The sequence below is a fragment of the Sander lucioperca genome, chromosome 11, assembly GCF_008315115.2.
Source record: "Sander lucioperca isolate FBNREF2018 chromosome 11, SLUC_FBN_1.2, whole genome shotgun sequence".
NCBI lineage: Eukaryota > Metazoa > Chordata > Actinopteri > Perciformes > Percidae > Sander > Sander lucioperca.
Genome location: NC_050183.1, coordinates 38,908,003 through 38,930,369, shown reverse-complemented (window position 1 = coordinate 38,930,369; position 22,367 = coordinate 38,908,003). Strand labels below are relative to the sequence as shown.

Sequence of the window (22,367 nt, the reverse complement as noted above, 5' to 3'; positions counted from 1 at the left end):
TTCTGAAGGATCAATATTGATGATCAGACATTTGAAATTAACAGAAACCAAAGAAATATTTCTACTTCAGCAAGTAAACTTCATTCATTTAAAACCAATATTAGTTCAGAGGATCTTCTTTATACATATGTGACCATTTACCAACAATTATTTACATTAACATTACTTTTTTTGTTTTACTTTAACAACTAAGGGACTGTTCGTTATTTAATTAAGGGGCCACCGGAGGAGTTTGTGTGGCCTCTAACCTAAACTTGCACCCCTCGCGTGCAAGTTTGCACTTAGCAAAGAAGTACAGATACCATTTGATTTTTACAACCATGATGTACAGGAGTTAACCTCTGCATCTCATCTTAAACATCACACTCCTCTTTTATGGTGTGGTGGCCATTTCAGTAGATTTACTTACTAACATTGTTGTGGAAACACAATAGCATGGAAACTAAATGCACACTTCATGCATTAATGCATTACTTCAAATACTAAGTTACTCCTCTAGTAAACTAGTATTCATATGAAATAAACAATAAACATGAGAGCATTCAGCAAAGGACGCTGGATATAATCACTTCAACACTGGTTGCTATGGACTTGTCACTATCGTCATTGTATTTTTAGCACATAGGTAAAGCTGCCGAAGCTGAACATTATTCCAAAACACATATGTTTATTTTTAAAGTTTTTTAAGTTACATTGTAACATTTAACAATTCGCCCTTATGAAATCCAATCGCAGCACGGCTGTTTTGGAACGCAATAGACAGACGCTTAAATTCAACTAAAATGTTAACAGTTCTCCAAACACAGAAACCAAGCTCAGTCACACCATAAAACGTTAAGACACGTTGAGAAAAAAGATCCGCATTTTGCCGTAATCCAATGACACAAAAAAAGTAATCCACAGCGATCAGTAGATCCACAAAAGGTAAATGATACGGTGTATCCAGCAAGGCCGATATGAGCGTCACATACGAGGCCTCTCCACTTCGCCATTTAAACAAAGTGGAATAAACGTATAAAGTCCAAATCTACACAAACCCGCAATCAATTAGTAAGCTGACATCAGATTTATATACAGGCATTTAGGAAATCTTTATTGCAAGGTTGGCACGGCAAGATGTCCAGACTAGTGCAACAGTAAGTTTAGTTTTTTTGTGTCCTGCTGCTCCCATCGTCAGCCAGGTAATCATTTTTTTTACCAAAGCAGTATATGAAATCAGATGTATTACCTATCACCATTAGTTGTTTTGTGTTATTTAAGATATTTATTTAATATCTGGTCATGCCAGATGTAATATTCCACTCATTTTTTAAACAATGCAATTACCCGTTTGAGCCACCAGGGCGCAGTGCTCCTCCTGCCCCCCCAGCAAACTCTGCGTATGGGGTCAGAACCATCTGCTAGGGGGCCGAGACTGAGAGCTACATGGATAAATATGCTCCAAACAAGCCACTTTGAAATTTTGCTCTTTTCATGAATAAAAAAGTTGGGTGACCCCCCCCCACCCAGACTAAAAATGTTCTCTTTTCATTTGTGTTCCTTTTATGTGCATCCTCTCCCAGAAATGCCTGTTACTAACCTAGCTCTGGGAGTTTACTCCCGGAGTCCTTATGTTTCTTCTTCACCCAGAATATCGTCTTGGATTAGGGTGGCACCAAGACCTGGGTCTGGGTGCAGCTGTCGCTATGGACCTGCTACAACCCTGCTACGCTCTGCAATTCCTGCAGTATCCGCTGCGTCCTGCTGTGTTCTGCCACGTCCACTGCGTCCACCCATGCTCTGCTGTGCCACATTACACCCCGTACGCCCTGCTGTGCCCTACTATGACATGAACTACTACGACTACCATTGTAGTCACTGTTCCATTATCTTATTGTGACTATTACTGCCACTGCTCATCACACCGCCAACTGGCACCGTCAGACAACCGCCTACCAGAGTCTGGGTCTGCCGAGGTTTCTTCCAGAAGGGAATTTTTCTTTGGATAAAAGCGTCAGCTAAATGACATGTTATTTTAATTTTATTGAAGCGGCTCTGTTGTAAAGGCTAACGTTGCTCGGTTAGCACAATGACTCATGTTAGAAAGCACAGCAGAAACGATTTGTCATAAACTAAGTAACAAACGTGTTAGCTACGATCCTATGGCATTGATAAACGTTCATGGTGCTGTCACTAACGTTACTACAATCTGCAGTAACGATTTTGATTTCCAGTCACTCCCTCCTGTACTAATGTACTCGGTACGTAGCATAGCTCCTTATCTTAGGCCTCACAATACCTTGTGTTTCTCACTCCCACTACCCACTTCACATTAGATAGGTCAAGGCAAGAAGAGGGAAAGAAGCACATGTGAGCACAATGCATGAACGACCTGAGAGTCTCCAGTCTACAGTTTGGACTCTGCAGTCCAGCACACAGATGCTCCACTCTGAATCGTGCAGGTCATTGACACTCAGGTCAGCTCTCTCAGATGGGAGGGGTTGACTTCAGAGCTGAGGCCCAACTTCACAGTCTGTCTCAGAGAGGTCACAGCCAAAAAGTCTGTGATGACAGAGAATAAAAACATTTAAATATACTCAATCTGACACTTTTGTCCTATAACTATCACATTTGATCTAAAAGCACATCACAGGGGCTGATGTGTGATTGTCAGATATGTTGAGGTGCGAGGTCACGGGACCCCTTCACAAATGCCCATGCCATACAGACAGAGATCCATTCTGGATTGTTGATTTGATACTGCATCATTCAAATGAAAAAAAATCTGCTGAGCTCTCTGTTTCACTGGCGAATGAAGGACACTGGAGGTGTTCCCAGCAGCTGGACTGTGAAAACATCTCGCTTCTATCTGTAAGTTAAAGCGAACACTATAATGCCGCAATATGTGTAGGTGGTTGTGGTGATGCTGTGGATCCTCCAGTTTCCCCTCTCTTTCTCCACTCCGCTGATTCCTCACGTCGTATCCACATGTTTCGTCACTAACCGGCTCAGTTTTTACGGTCGGCAGCTATTTATGAAAACTTAACGATGTGTGGTTATGTTACCCGTGTGGTAGTGAATAGCAGCACACAGCAGCTGTTTAGGCATGTTTTCTGTTGTTTGCTATCTGACGGATAAGAGGATGAACACTTCACACATCACAAGTTACGGAGCAAAGAGATGTTTTATCAGTGGGCGGCTGGGACGTTAATGCCGCTGGCTCGATTATTACAGTCTCATATGTTACATTAAAGCAGTTATCATCATGTGCTTTTAATTCACATGAATACATAAAAGTGCAATTTCAATTAAGGGCCATGCAGTTTGCCTCATCAAAATGTCTCCTATACCTTGTAATGTAACTGTGGGAGCATATCTAAACTCCCTGACAGCTAGCATGACATCGTTGATACCATGGATTCCCTGAGGTCTTCTAGTTCATATGCATACAGACAGAACCCAGTCTGGATTGTATCTATCGATATTGGATTCAGTCAAATGTAATATCAATCTAAATCGTAAAATCTATTACTTAAACCAGCCCTGTATCAAATGAAACAGAACACCTTTAACAAATAAAATAGTTCAGAAACTGCTCATAAAATATGAGAAAACTAACTGAATGCAAAGTATCTGACAAAGCTTAAATTTCACTGTGCGGTTCGTGTCAGCATATCACAAATAATAATGTCTGTTTGTATATAAATAGTCAATTTCAGTCCATTGGTAGTTACTGAATATTAGCAATTATAAGAGAAACTAATAGCAAATGAAGAGAGACACCGTGACTCAACTTACGTGAAAGTTATTCTTTAAACTCAAAGAGGTTGAGTCAACCTGTGAAAATGAGGAAAAGAGTATTTCATTTCTTTTTTTTCATTAAAAAAAGAGGTAAACTAGAATAGATCGCATGTAAATGTAAGATTGTGTGTAGGTTATGTGACTGTGTATGTAAACTTGTAGTGTGTAAAAAGTATGTGTATTTAGTACCATTACTATGTAGACCTGCTTCTAGATTCTTTCGACTCTCTACTCTTTATATACATAGCACGGCATCAAAACATTACTTGTGGTCTGGGGTATTATCAGTATTTAACTACACAACTGCTCCTCCGAACCTAGTAGAGCCTGTCGTACTTTTCTACTACTTCGTAGTGAATACTAAGCAATCGATGTCTGAGACATGTTAAGCAATTTACATATAGTTGTGTCTCTCGCATGTGTCTTCAGTGTGTGATTGGCCAGATAACCCAGAAACACGTGATCTGAAGGGAATTACAACTTCATCAAATGGCCCAACAAAAAACATGGATGCAGGATGTGCTTCAAAGGTAAAATTCATGAATACTTTGAACTTGGTGTTGTATTAAATGTTACAAACATTGAATTTGTTTAAAGTTGTTTCAAACAGTCTCTGATTAAACTATGTGACATAAACCCGTGCGTGCTCCACTCACATCTCTCGAGCTTACTATTGTCACAAAACTAATCACATTTCTGCTTTTTAAACTAAAAAAATAGTTATAATGTATATAAAAAGATTGTTTTAAAAATCGTAAGAATCTATATCTTAATAGTAACAGAGTCAGTGAACTGACCTCAGAGTCTCCAGTCTACAGTGTGGACTCTCCAGAAACCACAGAGCAGCTTCACTCCTGAATCCTGCAGGTTGTTGTACTCAGTTCAGCTCTCTCAGATGGGAGGGGTTGGACTTCAGAGCTGAGAACCAGATCAGCACAGTTGATCTCTGACAAACCGCAGCAGTCCAATCTGAATAAAGAATAATGACGTGATAAAATCTATTCTAATTCAATCATCTGATATTGATCCTTAAACAGCTGCATTTGGAAATATTATTTTTCTGTGTGTGTCTGTGTGTTTTCTGATGGATCAATATTCTATGGTCAGACATATTTGGAAACACTTTGAAATTAACAGAACCCAAAGAAATATTTCTACTCAGTAGTAAAACTGTCATCATTTAAAACCAAAATTAGTTCAGAGGATCTTCTGTGTACAGATGTGACCATTTACCAACAATTGTAAACATTCACTCAGTTTTTACAAAAAAACAACAGTGGACATTTTCTACAGTTTCTTTAAAACAAAACCAGTCTCTTGTGACTGCAGACTAAATTTACTACAGAAAAATATGCAACAAAAACACATTAAAACATCATGGATTAGTTATGTTTGTACATAAATTAGGTTCAGTTGTTAATAATCAGAGCTGGACAGAGAAGCCAACAGATTCTCACTCCCATCTCGTAAAATACGGACGCTGTCAGGTGCCTTTGTCATGTTATTGACGCTAAAAGTCTCTTTAGCGTCATATATGCACTCATCTAAACGCGCTTGTTGGACTATGCTGTCCTTTGACGCAGTTATTTAAGGAAAGCTTGTGGGTGGGCTACTTTCCGTGCCACGCGGAACAACGGGCGATTGTGTTTAGGAAAAGAAGAAAGCGACTTTAGGAAAACATGACCGAGGGACCCAAACCCGGTCTCCTGGTGAAATCACTGTGTTGACCCATGTCCTGTGTTTGATCATACTACTTGCTACAGTACGCTCTTTATACTGCTGCATCATAACAGGCGCGGCTGTCAAGCTGCTGCTCAGCCCGGTCCGTTCCATACAGACAGCTAAAGGGGATTTTGCGTCACGTATCTGACGCTGAGTGACCACTGACCACAGTGTCAGTATTTTACTAGTTGGAGGAGTGGAACGGTTGGACAGGACGCATCGTACACATGTTAAAGTGTCATTGGTCATAGATCAGACATGACACACACACCCAGAAAACAAGTGAACTGAAGCGAAGTTAACAGTTCTGTTATGGATTAAACTGGCATGATATACAGCTGTCAATATTCCTCTATTATACCATCAATTTCATTTGTTTTATATTCAAATATTAGAATATTTAATGCTCAAATGCAGTCTGTTATTAAATATGTGTACACGACTCAGGCTTATGCATCGCCAGCCACTATAAGCTGTGTGTTGTTACAAGTTCCATCCACTAGATCACGTCCAACATCAGCTTGGCCTTGAAGGAGACCTACTCTTGGCGCACTGCATTTCTGCACGCCGCATTTGGTTACATCAATTTCCACCACCGAGTACAGAGCAACAAGACACAATCAACAGAGAACTCTGTAATGAACATTATGTACACGTGTAGTAAAGCAGCTCTTTGTAAAGGTAACGTGCTCGGTAGCATTAGACATCAGTTAGAAGCACAGCCAAACCATTTGTCATAAACTAAGTAACAATAGTGTAGCCACGATGCTAATGGTATTTATACAGTCAATGGTGCGTCACTAACAGTACAGGTAATAAATGAAGTGGAGCCAAGGCTGTCAGCTATAGGGCAGTAATGTAAACTTTCACTGTCTCCATGAAGCTCCCAGCTAAGACTCCTATTACTCACGATGCTGTTAGGAAACAAGAATTAGCTTACTAATGATAACATAGCATTTGGCTCGGTGGATGTGGATTTTAAAGTCACGTTAAATTCCCATCCTTCTTCGATTTCCAGCTGCAGCCTGTCACTCCCCCTGTACTAATGTTACTCAGTACATCGTTAGGCCTTATATTAAAGGGATACTTCACGATTTAGCATTAAGCTTTGTATCAGTAGAACCCGGTAGTATTTTGAATGGCCGTGCTTCCCTCCCTCATGTCTCCTGAGAGGGGAGATCTCTGGATTGAGGGTGTGGAAAAAAGCCTCAGATGACGCAAAATGACGATTTTGCGCCATCGAGGCTTTTTGGCCAGAGGCTATGGACTACAGCCAGTAGTAGGACCTACTTCCGCAGGTTGTCAACCCGCCCATAGGGGGTCGGACTGCCGACATTCTCCGAATTTCACGAACCAAAACGACTGTCAGCCTCTTGAATCCTCACATAGCGTGGCTTCTCAGCATCAAACTTAGATAGATTTATTCATCCCGAAGGAAATTCTAGAACAACAATTATGTGCATTCAAACTACCGCACACGTGTACCACCGGGATACATGGTACAGTTTGGAGAATGCAGGACACTTGCAGACGGAATACTTGACACAGCTTCGCCCGCCGGCTATGGAGACCAGCTGTGCAGCTCGATGCCTCTGGACGTTGAACGAGTTTGTGGGTGGCAAAATCGTGTTGTTGTCCGCTCATTAGACAACAAACTGGACTACATCCAACCAACGGACTATCCAGCTACAGTCTAGCTACTCTACTAGCTCTGTCGCCGGGTAAGGCTAGCTAGTGGAGGTAAGCTGTGTTAACACAGCTTACCTCGAAGGAGCTTCTTAACATAAAAAACCCTTTTTTGAGCACTAAAACAACTTTGCAGTCATTTCTTACCAGACGCTCTTTAATCAAATTTCAATGTAAGAATCATGTGAATTTACCTTCAAGGAGCTTCTAAATATAAAAACCTTTTTTGAGCACTAAAACAACTTTGCAGTCATTTCTTATCAAAAGCTCTTTTAATCAAATTTCGATGTAAGAATCATGTGAATTGACCTCCAAGGAGCTTCTTAAAATAAAAAACCCTTTTTTGAGCACTAAAACAACTTTGCAGTCATTTCTTATCAGAAGCTACTATTACCTCGTCTCTATGCAGGAAATATTATGTTGGCCTCCTGAAAGCTTGTTGTGATGTGTCATCTTAAGAGCACTAAAAGAACATTGCAGTAATTTCTTACCAGAAGCTCTTATAATCAAATTTCGATTAAGAATCATGTGAATTGACCGCCAAGGAGCTTCTGAACATAAAAAAACCTTTTTTGAGCACTAAAACAACTTTGCAGTCATTTCTTATCAGAAGCTACTATTACCTCGTCTCTATGCAGGAAACATTATGTTGGCCTCCCGAAAGCTTGTTGTGATGTGTCATCTTAAGAGCACTAAAAGAACTTTGCAGTAATTTCTTCCCAGAAGCTCTTATAATCAAATTTCGATTTAAGAATCATGTGAATTGACCGCCAAGGAGCTTCTTGACATAAAAAACCCTTTTTTGAGCACTAAAACAACTTTGCAGTCATTCTTACCAGAGGCTCTTTTAATCAAATTTCGATGTAAGAATCATGTGAATTGACCTCCAAGGAGCTTCTTAACATAAAAAAACCCTTTTTTGAGCACTAAAACAACTTTGCAGTCATTTCTTATCAGAAGCTACCTTGTCTCTATGCAGGAAACATTATGTTGGCCTCCTGAAAGCTTGTTGTGATGTGTCATCTTAAGAGCACTAAAAGAACTTTGCAGTAATTTCTTACCAGAAGCTCTTTTAATCAAATTTCGATGTAAGAATCATGTGAATTGACCTCGAAGGAGCTTCTTAACATAAAAAACCCTTTTTTGAGCACTAAAACAACTTTGCAGTCATTTCTTACCAGACGCTCTTTTAATCAAATTTCAATGTAAGAATCATGTGAATTTACCTTCAAGGAGCTTCTAAATATAAAAAACCTTTTTTGAGCTCTAAAACAACTTTGCAGTCATTTCTTATCAGAAGCTACTATGACCTCGTCTCTATGCAGGAAACATTATGTTGGCCTCCCGAAAGCTTGTTGTGATGTGTCATCTTAAGAGCACTAAAAGAACATTGCAGTAATTTCTTACCAGAAGCTCTTATAATCAAATTTCGATTTAAGAATCATGTGAATTTACCTTCAAGGAGCTTCTAAATATAAAAAACCTTTTTTGAGCTCTAAAACAACTTTGCAGTCATTTCTTATCAAAAGCTCTTTTAATCAAATTTCGATGTAAGAATCATGTGAATTTACCTTCAAGGAGCTTCTTAATATAAAAAACCTTTTTTGAGCACTAAAACAACTTGGCAGTCATTTCTTATCAGAAGCTACTATTACCTTGTCTCTATGCAGGAAACATTATGTTGGCCTCCTGAAAGCTTGTTGTGATGTGTCATCTTAAGAGCACTAAAAGAACTTTGCAGTAATTTCTTACCAGAAGCTCTTATAATCAAATTTCGATGTAAGAATCATGTGAATTGACCGCCAAGTAGCTTCTTAACATAAAAAAAACCCTTTTTTGAGCACTAAAACAACTTTGCAGTCATTTCTTACCAGAGGCTCTTTTAATCAAATTTCGATGTAAGAATCAGGTGAATTTACATTCAAGGAGCTTCTAAATATAAAAAACCTTTTTTGAGCACTAAAACAACTTTGCAGTCATTTCTTATCAAAAGCTCTTTTAATCAAATTTCGATGTAAGAATCATGTGAATTGACCTCCAAGGAGCTTCTTAACATAGACAACCCTTTTTTGAGCACTAAAACAACTTTGCAGTCATTTCTTATCAGAAGCTACTATTACCTCGTCTCTATGCAGGAAACATTATGTTGGCCTCCCGAAAGCTTGTTGTGATGTGTCATCTTAAGAGCACTAAAAGAACTTTGCAGTAATTTCTTACCAGAAGCTCTTATAATCAAATTTCGATTTAAGAATCATGTGAATTGACCGCCAAGGAGCTTCTTGACATAAAAAACCCTTTTTTGAGCACTAAAACCACTTTGCAGTCATTCTTACCAGAGGCTCTTTTAATCAAATTTCGATGTAAGAATCAGGTGAATTGACCTCCAAGGAGCTTCTTAACATAAAAAACCCTTTTTTGAGCACTAAAACAACTTTGCAGTCATTTCTTACCAGACGCTCTTTTAATCAAATTTCAATGTAAGAATCATGTGAATTTACCTTCAAGGAGCTTCTAAATATAAAAAACCTTTTTTGAGCTCTAAAACAACTTTGCAGTCATTTCTTATCAAAAGCTCTTTTAATCAAATTTCGATGTAAGAATCATGTGAATTGACCTCCAAGGAGCTTCTTAAAATAAAAAACCCTTTTTTGAGCACTAAAACAACTTTGCAGTCATTTCTTATCAGAAGCTACTATGACCTCGTCTCTATGCAGGAAACATTATGTTGGCCTCCCGAAAGCTTGTTGTGATGTGTCATCTTAAGAGCACTAAAAGAACATTGCAGTAATTTCTTACCAGAAGCTCTTATAATCAAATTTCGATTTAAGAATCATGTGAATTGACCGCCAAGGAGCTTCTGAACATAAAAAAACCCTTTTTTGAGCACTAAAACAACTTTGCAGTCATTTCTTATCAGAAGCTACTATTACCTCGTCTCTATGCAGGAAACATTATGTTGGCCTCCCGAAAGCTTGTTGTGATGTGTCATCTTAAGAGCACTAAAAGAACTTTGCAGTAATTTCTTCCCAGAAGCTCTTATAATCAAATTTCGATTTAAGAATCATGTGAATTGACCGCCAAGGAGCTTCTTGACATAAAAAACCCTTTTTTGAGCACTAAAACAACTTTGCAGTCATTCTTACCAGAGGCTCTTTTAATCAAATTTCGATGTAAGAATCATGTGAATTTACCTTCAAGGAGCTTCTAAATATAAAAAACCTTTTTTGAGCTCTAAAACAACTTTGCAGTCATTTCTTATCAGAAGCTACTATGACCTCGTCTCTATGCAGGAAACATTATGTTGGCCTCCCGAAAGCTTGTTGTGATGTGTCATCTTAAGAGCACTAAAAGAACATTGCAGTAATTTCTTACCAGAAGCTCTTATAATCAAATTTCGATTTAAGAATCATGTGAATTTACCTTCAAGGAGCTTCTAAATATAAAAAACCTTTTTTGAGCTCTAAAACAACTTTGCAGTCATTTCTTATCAAAAGCTCTTTTAATCAAATTTCGATGTAAGAATCATGTGAATTGACCTCAAGGAGCTTCTTAATATAAAAAACCCTTTTTTGAGCACTAAAACAACTTTGCAGTCATTTCTTATCAGAAGCTACTATTACCTTGTCTCTATGCAGGAAACATTATGTTGGCCTCCTGAAAGCTTGTTGTGATGTGTCATCTTAAGAGCACTAAAAGAACTTTGCAGTAATTTCTTACCAGAAGCTCTTATAATCAAATTTCGATGTAAGAATCATGTGAATTGACCGCCAAGTAGCTTCTTAACATAAAAAAAACCCTTTTTTGAGCACTAAAACAACTTTGCAGTCATTTCTTACCAGAGGCTCTTTTAATCAAATTTCGATGTAAGAATCAGGTGAATTTACATTCAAGGAGCTTCTAAATATAAAAAACCTTTTTTGAGCACTAAAACAACTTTGCAGTCATTTCTTATCAAAAGCTCTTTTAATCAAATTTCGATGTAAGAATCATGTGAATTGACCTCCAAGGAGCTTCTTAACATAGACAACCCTTTTTTGAGCACTAAAACAACTTTGCAGTCATTTCTTATCAGAAGCTACTATTACCTCGTCTCTATGCAGGAAACATTATGTTGGCCTCCCGAAAGCTTGTTGTGATGTGTCATCTTAAGAGCACTAAAAGAACTTTGCAGTAATTTCTTACCAGAAGCTCTTATAATCAAATTTCGATTTAAGAATCATGTGAATTGACCGCCAAGGAGCTTCTTGACATAAAAAACCCTTTTTTGAGCACTAAAACAACTTTGCAGTCATTCTTACCAGAGGCTCTTTTAATCAAATTTCGATGTAAGAATCAGGTGAATTGACCTCCAAGGAGCTTCTTAACATAAAAAAACCTTTTTTGAGCACTAAAACAACTTTGCAGTCATTTCTTATCAGAAGCTACCTTGTCTCTATGCAGGAAACATTATGTTGGCCTCCTGAAAGCTTGTTGTGATGTGTCATCTTAAGAGCACTAAAAGAACTTTGCAGTAATTTCTTACCAGAAGCTCTTTTAATCAAATTTCGATGTAAGAATCATGTGAATTGACCTCGAAGGAGCTTCTTAACATAAAAAACCCTTTTTTGAGCACTAAAACAACTTTGCAGTCATTTCTTACCAGAGGCTCTTTTAATCAAATTTCAATGTAAGAATCATGTGAATTTACCTTCAAGGAGCTTCTAAATATAAAAAACCTTTTATGAGCTCTAAAACAACTTTGCAGTCATTTCTTATCAAAAGCTCTTTTAATCAAATTTCGATGTAAGAATCATGTGAATTGACCTCCAAGGAGCTTCTTAAAATAAAAAACCCTTTTTTGAGCACTAAAACAACTTTGCAGTCATTTCTTATCAGAAGCTACTATGACCTCGTCTCTATGCAGGAAACATTATGTTGGCCTCCCGAAAGCTTGTTGTGATGTGTCATCTTAAGAGCACTAAAAGAACTTTGCAGTAATTTCTTACCAGAAGCTCTTTTAATCAAATTTCGATGTAAGAATCATGTGAATTGACCTCGAAGGAGCTTCTTAACATAAAAAAACCTTTTTTGAGCACTAAAACAACTTTGCAGTCATTTCTTACCAGACGCTCTTTTAATCAAATTTCAATGTAAGAATCATGTGAATTTACCTTCAAGGAGCTTCTAAATATAAAAAACCTTTTTTGAGCTCTAAAACAACTTTGCAGTCATTTCTTATCAAAAGCTCTTTTAATCAAATTTCGATGTAAGAATCATGTGAATTGACCTCCAAGGAGCTTCTTAAAATAAAAAACCCTTTTTTGAGCACTAAAACAACTTTGCAGTCATTTCTTATCAGAAGCTACTATGACCTCGTCTCTATGCAGGAAACATTATGTTGGCCTCCCGAAAGCTTGTTGTGATGTGTCATCTTAAGAGCACTAAAAGAACATTGCAGTAATTTCTTACCAGAAGCTCTTATAATCAAATTTCGATTTAAGAATCATGTGAATTGACCGCCAAGGAGCTTCTGAACATAAAAAAACCCTTTTTTGAGCACTAAAACAACTTTGCAGTCATTTCTTATCAGAAGCTACTATTACCTCGTCTCTATGCAGGAAACATTATGTTGGCCTCCCGAAAGCTTGTTGTGATGTGTCATCTTAAGAGCACTAAAAGAACTTTGCAGTAATTTCTTCCCAGAAGCTCTTATAATCAAATTTCGATTTAAGAATCATGTGAATTGACCGCCAAGGAGCTTCTTGACATAAAAAACCCTTTTTTGAGCACTAAAACAACTTTGCAGTCATTCTTACCAGAGGCTCTTTTAATCAAATTTCGATGTAAGAATCATGTGAATTGACCTCCAAGGAGCTTCTTAACATAAAAAAACCCTTTTTTGAGCACTAAAACAACTTTGCAGTCATTTCTTATCAGAAGCTACCTTGTCTCTATGCAGGAAACATTATGTTGGCCTCCTGAAAGCTTGTTGTGATGTGTCATCTTAAGAGCACTAAAAGAACTTTGCAGTAATTTCTTACCAGAAGCTCTTTTAATCAAATTTCGATGTAAGAATCATGTGAATTGACCTCGAAGGAGCTTCTTAACATAAAAAACCCTTTTTTGAGCACTAAAACAACTTTGCAGTCATTTCTTACCAGACGCTCTTTTAATCAAATTTCAATGTAAGAATCATGTGAATTTACCTTCAAGGAGCTTCTAAATATAAAAAACCTTTTTTGAGCTCTAAAACAACGTTGCAGTCATTTCTTATCAGAAGCTACTATGACCTCGTCTCTATGCAGGAAACATTATGTTGGCCTCCCGAAAGCTTGTTGTGATGTGTCATCTTAAGAGCACTAAAAGAACATTGCAGTAATTTCTTACCAGAAGCTCTTATAATCAAATTTCGATTTAAGAATCATGTGAATTTACCTTCAAGGAGCTTCTAAATATAAAAAACCTTTTTTGAGCTCTAAAACAACTTTGCAGTCATTTCTTATCAAAAGCTCTTTTAATCAAATTTCGATGTAAGAATCATGTGAATTTACCTTCAAGGAGCTTCTTAATATAAAAAACCTTTTTTGAGCACTAAAACAACTTGGCAGTCATTTCTTATCAGAAGCTACTATGACCTCGTCTCTATGCAGGAAACATTATGTTGGCCTCCTGAAAGCTTGTTGTGATGTGTCATCTTAAGAGCACTAAAAGAACTTTGTAGTAATTTCTTACCAGAAGCTCTTATAATCAAATTTCGATTAAAGAATCATGTGAATTGACCGCCAAGGAGCTTCTTAACATAAAAAACCCTTTTTTGAGCAGTAACACAACTTTGCAGTCATTTCTTACCAGAGGCTCTTTTAATCAAATTTCGATGTAAGAATCATGTGAATTGACCTCGAAGGAGCTTCTTAACATAAAAAACCCTTTTTTGAGCACTAAAACAACTTTGCAGTCATTTCTTATCAGAAGCTACTATTACCTTGTCTCTATGCAGGAAACATTATGTTGGCCTCCTGAAAGCTTGTTGTGATGTGTCATCTTAAGAGCACTAAAAGAACTTTGCAGTAATTTCTTACCAGAAGCTCTTATAATCAAATTTCGATGTAAGAATCATGTGAATTGACCGCCAAGTAGCTTCTTAACATAAAAAAAACCCTTTTTTGAGCACTAAAACAACTTTGCAGTCATTTCTTACCAGAGGCTCTTTTAATCAAATTTCGATGTAAGAATCAGGTGAATTTACATTCAAGGAGCTTCTAAATATAAAAAACCTTTTTTGAGCACTAAAACAACTTTGCAGTCATTTCTTATCAAAAGCTCTTTTAATCAAATTTCGATGTAAGAATCATGTGAATTGACCTCCAAGGAGCTTCTTAACATAGAAAACCCTTTTTTGAGCACTAAAACAACTTTGCAGTCATTTCTTATCAGAAGCTACTATTACCTCGTCTCTATGCAGGAAACATTATGTTGGCCTCCCGAAAGCTTGTTGTGATGTGTCATCTTAAGAGCACTAAAAGAACTTTGCAGTAATTTCTTACCAGAAGCTCTTATAATCAAATTTCGATTTAAGAATCATGTGAATTGACCGCCAAGGAGCTTCTTGACATAAAAAACCCTTTTTTGAGCACTAAAACAACTTTGCAGTCATTCTTACCAGAGGCTCTTTTAATCAAATTTCGATGTAAGAATCAGGTGAATTGACCTCCAAGGAGCTTCTTAACATAAAAAAACCTTTTTTGAGCACTAAAACAACTTTGCAGTCATTTCTTATCAGAAGCTACCTTGTCTCTATGCAGGAAACATTATGTTGGCCTCCTGAAAGCTTGTTGTGATGTGTCATCTTAAGAGCACTAAAAGAACTTTGCAGTAATTTCTTACCAGAAGCTCTTTTAATCAAATTTCGATGTAAGAATCATGTGAATTGACCTCGAAGGAGCTTCTTAACATAAAAAACCCTTTTTTGAGCACTAAAACAACTTTGCAGTCATTTCTTACCAGAGGCTCTTTTAATCAAATTTCAATGTAAGAATCATGTGAATTTACCTTCAAGGAGCTTCTAAATATAAAAAACCTTTTATGAGCTCTAAAACAACTTTGCAGTCATTTCTTATCAAAAGCTCTTTTAATCAAATTTCGATGTAAGAATCATGTGAATTGACCTCCAAGGAGCTTCTTAAAATAAAAAACCCTTTTTTGAGCACTAAAACAACTTTGCAGTCATTTCTTATCAGAAGCTACTATGACCTCGTCTCTATGCAGGAAACATTATGTTGGCCTCCCGAAAGCTTGTTGTGATGTGTCATCTTAAGAGCACTAAAAGAACTTTGCAGTAATTTCTTACCAGAAGCTCTTTTAATCAAATTTCGATGTAAGAATCATGTGAATTGACCTCGAAGGAGCTTCTTAACATAAAAAACCCTTTTTTGAGCACTAAAACAACTTTGCAGTCATTTCTTACCAGACGCTCTTTTAATCAAATTTCAATGTAAGAATCATGTGAATTTACCTTCAAGGAGCTTCTAAATATAAAAAACCTTTTTTGAGCTCTAAAACAACTTTGCAGTCATTTCTTATCAAAAGCTCTTTTAATCAAATTTCGATGTAAGAATCATGTGAATTGACCTCCAAGGAGCTTCTTAAAATAAAAAACCCTTTTTTGAGCACTAAAACAACTTTGCAGTCATTTCTTATCAGAAGCTACTATGACCTCGTCTCTATGCAGGAAACATTATGTTGGCCTCCCGAAAGGTTGTTGTGATGTGTCATCTTAAGAGCACTAAAAGAACATTGCAGTAATTTCTTACCAGAAGCTCTTATAATCAAATTTCGATTTAAGAATCATGTGAATTGACCGCCAAGGAGCTTCTGAACATAAAAAAACCCTTTTTTGAGCACTAAAACAACTTTGCAGTCATTTCTTATCAGAAGCTACTATTACCTCGTCTCTATGCAGGAAACAGTATGTTGGCCTCCTGAAAGCTTGTTGTGATGTGTCATCTTAAGAGCACTAAAAGAACTTTGCAGTAACTTCTTATCAAAAGCTCTTATAATCAAATTTCGATGTAAGAATCATGTGAATTGACCGCCAAGGAGCTTCTTAACATAAAAAACCCTTTTTTGAGCACTAAAACAACTTTGCAGTCATTTCTTACCAGAGGCTCTTTTAATCAAATTTCGATGTAAGAATCATGTGAATTTACCTTCCAGGAGCATCTAAATATAAAAAACCTTTTTTGAGTACTAAAACAACTTTGCAGTCATTTCTTATCAATAGCTACAATTACATTGTATTCTAAAAAAAACATACGTTTTGGCCTCCTCAGAGCTTCTTCTGCTGTTGAAATTTTGTTATGAGCACTATAACAACTTGCAGTCATTTCTTACCTGAAGCTCAGTTAATCATATTGTAAAAATATATGTGAATTGACCTCCAACAAAATTGTCATGGAATGAAAAACCTCTTTTAGCATTAAACTAACTATACAGTCATTTCTTATCAGAAGCTCTTTTACTCATACTGTAAGACTATATGTGAATGGATCTCCAACAAAAATTGTTATGGAATGAAAAACCCTTTGTTCAGCATTAAACTAACTACACAGTAAGTTTTTTACTAGGCTAAGTTTCTATGCTAGAAACATGCGTTTTGTTCTCCTGAGATCTTCTTGTGATGGGAAACCATGTTATAAGCACTAAAACAACTTTTCAGTCATTTTTAATCAGAAGCTACTATTACCTCGTCTCTATGAAGGAAACATTATGTTGTCCTCCTGAAAGCTTGTTGTGATGTGTCATCTTAAGAGCACTAAAAGAACTTTGCAGTAATTTCTTACCAGAAGCTCTTATAATCAAATTTCGATTTAAGAATCATGTGAATTGACCGCCAAGGAGCTTCTGAACATAAAAAACCCTTTTTTGAGCACTAAAACAACTTTGCAGTCATTTCTTACCAGAGGCTCTTTTAATCACATTTCAATGTAAGAATCATGTGAATTTACCTTCAAGGAGCTTCTAAATATAAAAAACCTTTTTTGAGCACTAAAACAACTTTGCAGTCATTTCTTATCAAAAGCTCTTTTAATCAAATTTCGATGTAAGAATCATGTGAATTGACCTCCAAGGAGCTTCTTAACATAAAAAACCCTTTTTTGACCACTAAAACAACTTTGCAGTCATTTCTTATCAGAAGCTACTATTACCTCGTCTCTATGAAGGAAACATTATGTTGTCCTCCTGAAAGCTTGTTGTGATGTGTCATCTTAAGAGCACTAAAAGAACTTTGCAGTAATTTCTTCCCAGAAGCTCTTATAATCAAATTTCGATTTAAGAATCATGTGAATTGACCGCCAAGGAGCTTCTTGACATAAAAAACCCTTTTTTGAGCACTAAAAGAACTTTGCGGTAATTTCTTACCAGAAGCTCTTATAATCAAATTTCGATGTAAGAATCATGTGAATTCAAGGAGCTTCACAATATAAAAAAAAGTTTTTTGAGCACTAAAACAACTTTGCAGTCATTTCTTATCAAAAGCTACTATTACCTCGTCTCTATGCTGGAAACATTATGTTGGCCTCCTGAAAGCTTGTTGTGATGTGTCATCTTAAGAGCACTAAAAGAACTTTACCAGAAGCTCTTATAATCAAATTTTGATGTAAGAATCATGTGAATTGACCGCCAAGGAGCTTCTTTACCTAAAAAACCCTTTTTTGAGCACTAAAACAACTTTGCAGTCATTTCTTACCAGAGGCTCTTTTAATCAAATGTCGATGTAAGAATCATGTGAATTGACATCCAAGGAGCTTCTTAACATAAAAAAAACCCTTTGTTGAGCACTAAAACAACTTTGCAGTCATTTCTTATGAAAAGCTCTTTTAATCAAATTTCAATGTAAGAATCATGTGAATTGACCTCCAAGGAGCTTCTTAACATAAAAAACCCTTTTTTGAGCACTAAAACAACTTTGCAGTCATTTCTTATCAGAAGCTACTATTACCTCGTCTCTATGCAGGAAATATTATGTTGGCCTCCTGAAAGCTTGTTGTGATGTGTCATCTTAAGAGCACTAAAAGAACTTTGCAGTAATTTCTTACCAGAAGCTCTTTTAATCAAATTTCGATGTAAGAATCATGTGAATTGACCTCGAAGGTGCTTCTTCACATAAAAAAAACCTTTTTTGAGCACTAAAACAACTTTGCAGTCATTTCTTACCAGAGGCTCTTTTAATCAAATTTCGATGTAAGAATCATGTGAATTGACCTCCAAGGAGCTTCTTAACATAAAAAACCCTTTTTTGAGCACTAAAACAACTTTGCAGTCATTTCTTACCAGAGGCTCTTTTAATCAAATGTCGATGTAAGAATCATGTGAATTGACATCCAAGGAGCTTCTTAACATAAAAAAAAAACCCTTTTTTGAGCACTAAAACAATTTTGCAGTCATTTCTTATCAAAAGCTCTTTTAATCAAATTTCAATGTAAGAATCATGTGAATTGACCTCCAAGGAGCTTCTTAACATAAAAAACCCTTTTTTGAGCACTAAAACAACTTTGCAGTCATTTCTTACCAGAGGCTCTTTTAATCAAATTTCGATGTAAGAATCATGTGAATTGACCTCCAAGGAGCTTCTTAACATAAAAAACCCTTTTTTGAGCACTAAAACAACTTTGCAGCCATTTCTTATCAGAAGCTACTATTACCTCGTCTCTATGCAGGAAACATTATGTTGGCCTCCTGAAAGCTTGTTGTGATGTGTCATCTTAAGAGCACTAAAAGAACTTTACCAGAAGCTCTTATAATCAAATTTTGATGTAAGAATCATGTGAATTGACCGTCAAGGAGCTTCTTAACATAAAAAACCCTTTTTTGAGCACTAAAAAAATTTGCAGTCATTTCTTACCAGAGGCTCTTTTAATCAAATGTCGATGTAAGAATCATGTGAATTGACATCCCAGGAGCTTCTTAACATAAAAAAAACCCTTTTTTGAGCACTAAAACAACTTTGCAGTCATTTCTTATAAAATGCTACTATTACCTCGTATCTATGCAGGAAACATTATGTTGGCCTCCTGAAAGCTTGTTGTGATGTGTCATCTTAAGAGCACTAAAAGAACTTTACCAGAAGCTCTTATAATCAAATTTTGATGTAAGAATCATGTGAATTGACCGCCAAGGAGCTTCTTTACATAAAAAACCCTTTTTGAGCACTAAAACAACTTTGCAATCATTTCTTACCAGAGGCTCTTTTAATCAAATGTCGATGTAAGAATCATGTGAATTGACATCCAAGGAGCTTCTTAACATAAAGAAAAAAACCTTTTTTGAGCACTAAAACAACTTTGCAGTCATTTCTTATCAAAAGCTCTTTTAATCAAATTTCAATGTAAGAATCATGTGAATTGACCTCCAAGGAGCTTCTTAACATAAAAAACCCTTTTTTGAGCACTAAAACAACTTTGCAGCCATTTCTTATCAGAAGCTACTATTACCTCGTCTCTATGCAGGAAACATTATGTTGGCCTCCTGAAAGCTTGTTGTGATGTGTCATCTTAAGAGCACTAAAAGAACTTTGCAGTAATTTCTTACCAGAAGCTCTTTTAATCAAATTTCGATGTAAGAATCATGTGAATTGACCTCGAAGGTGCTTCTTCACATAAAAAAAACCTTTTTTGAGCACTAAAACAACTTTGCAGTCATTTCTTACCAGAGGCTCTTTTAATCAAATTTCGATGTAAGAATCATGTGAATTGACCTCCAAGGAGCTTCTTAACATAAAAAACCCTTTTTTGAGCACTAAAACAACTTTGCAGTCATTTCTTACCAGAGGCTCTTTTAATCAAATGTCGATAAAGAATCATGTGAATTGACATCCAAGGAGCTTCTTAACATAAAAAAAAAACCCTTTTTTGAGCACTAAAACAATTTTGCAGTCATTTCTTATCAAAAGCTCTTTTAATCAAATTTCAATGTAAGAATCATGTGAATTGACCTCCAAGGAGCTTCTTAACATAAAAAACCCTTTTTTGAGCACTAAAACAACTTTGCAGTCATTTCTTACCAGAGGCTCTTTTAATCAAATTTCGATGTAAGAATCCTGTGAATTTACCTTCAAGGAGCTTCTAAATATAAAAAACCTTTTTTGAGTACTAAAACAACTTTGCAGTCATTTCTTATCAAAAGCTCTTTTAATCAAATTTCAATGTAAGAATCATGTGAATTGACCTCCAAGGAGCTTCTTAACATAAAAAACCTTTTTTGAGCACTAAAACAACTTTGCAGTCATTTCTTATCAAAAGCTACTATTACCTCGTCTCTATGCAGGAAACATTATGTCGGCCTCCTGAAAGCTTGTTGTGATGTGTCATCTTAAGAGCACTAAAAGAACTTTACCAGAAGCTCTTATAATCAAATTTTGATGTAAGAATCATGTGAATTGACCGCCAAGGAGCTTCTTTACATAAAAAACCCTTTTTTGAGCACTAAAACAACTTTGCAGTCATTTCTTACCAGAGGCTCTTTTAATCAAATGTCGATGTAAGAATCATGTGAATTGACATCCAAGGAGCTTCTTAACATAAAAAAAACCCTTTTTTGAGCACTAAAACAACTTTGCAGTCATTTCTTATCAAAAGCTCTTTTAATCAAATTTCAATGTAAGAATCATGTGAATTGACCTCCAAGGAGCTTCTTAACATAAAAAACCCTTTTTTGAGCACTAAAACAACTTTGCAGCCATTTCTTATCAGAAGCTACTATTACCTCGTCTCTATGCAGGAAACATTATGTTGGCCTCCTGAAAGCTTGTTGTGATGTGTCATCTTAAGAGCACTAAAAGAACTTTACCAGAAGCTCTTATAATCAAATTTTGATGTAAGAATCATGTGAATTGACCGTCAAGGAGCTTCTTAACATAAAAAACCCTTTTTTGAGCACTAAAAAAATTTGCAGTCATTTCTTACCAGAGGCTCTTTTAATCAAATGTCGATGTAAGAATCATGTGAATTGACATCCCAGGAGCTTCTTAACATAAAAAAAACCCTTTTTTGAGCACTAAAACAACTTTGCAGTCATTTCTTATAAAATGCTACTATTACCTCGTATCTATGCAGGAAACATTATGTTGGCCTCCTGAAAGCTTGTTGTGATGTGTCATCTTAAGAGCACTAAAAGAACTTTACCAGAAGCTCTTATAATCAAATTTTGATGTAAGAATCATGTGAATTGACCGCCAAGGAGCTTCTTTACATAAAAAACCCTTTTTTGAGCACTAAAACAACTTTGCAATCATTTCTTACCAGAGGCTCTTTTAATCAAATGTCGATGTAAGAATCATGTGAATTGACATCCAAGGAGCTTCTTAACATAAAGAAAAAAACCTTTTTGAGCACTAAAACAACTTTGCAGTCATTTCTTATCAAAAGCTCTTTTAATCAAATTTCAATGTAAGAATCATGTGAATTGACCTCAAAGGAGCTTCTTAACATAAAAAACCCTTTTTTGAGCACTAAAACAACTTTGCAGCCATTTCTTATCAGAAGCTACTATTACCTCGTCTCTATGCAGGAAACATTATGTTGGCCTCCTGAAAGCTTGTTGTGATGTGTCATTTTAAGAGCACTAAAAGAACTTTGCAGTAATTTCTTACCAGAAGCTCTTTTAATCAAATTTCGATGTAAGAATCATGTGAATTGACCTCGAAGGTGCTTCTTCACATAAAAAAAACTTTTTTGAGCACTAAAGCAACTTTGCAGTCATTTCTTATCAGAAGCTACTATGACCTCGTCTCTATGCAGGAAACATTATGTTGGCCTCCTGAAAGCTTGTTGTGATGTGTCATCTTAAGAGCATTAAAAAAACTTTACCAGATGCTCTTATAATCAAATTTTGATGTAAGAATCATGTGAATTGACCGCCAAGGAGCTTCTTAACATAAAAAAACCCTTTTTTGAGCACTAAAACAACTTTGCAGTCATTTCTTACCAGAGGCTCTTTTAATCAAATTTCGATGTAAGAATCATGTGAATTGACCTCCAAGGAGCTTCTTAACATAAAAAACCCTTTTTTGAGCACTAAAACAACTTCGCAGTCATTTCTTACCAGAGGCTCTTTTAATCAAATGTCGATAAAGAATCATGTGAATTGACATCCAAGGAGCTTCTTAACATAAAAAAAAAACCCTTTTTTGAGCACTAAAACAA

General features: G+C 36.2%; 1 long non-coding RNA gene across 1 annotated transcript; it reads right to left on the bottom strand.

The window, feature by feature from the left end:
• Positions 1–4,603: 4,603 nt before the first annotated feature.
• Positions 4,604–17,337, bottom strand: LOC118496226. Its single transcript, XR_004898746.1, has 4 exons — positions 17,327–17,337; positions 13,424–13,436; positions 13,112–13,116; positions 4,604–4,749 (listed from the first exon to the last, which is right to left on the bottom strand). It is a non-coding gene; the product is annotated as an uncharacterized LOC118496226 (long non-coding RNA).
• Between the last annotated feature and the right edge of the window lie 5,030 nt (positions 17,338–22,367).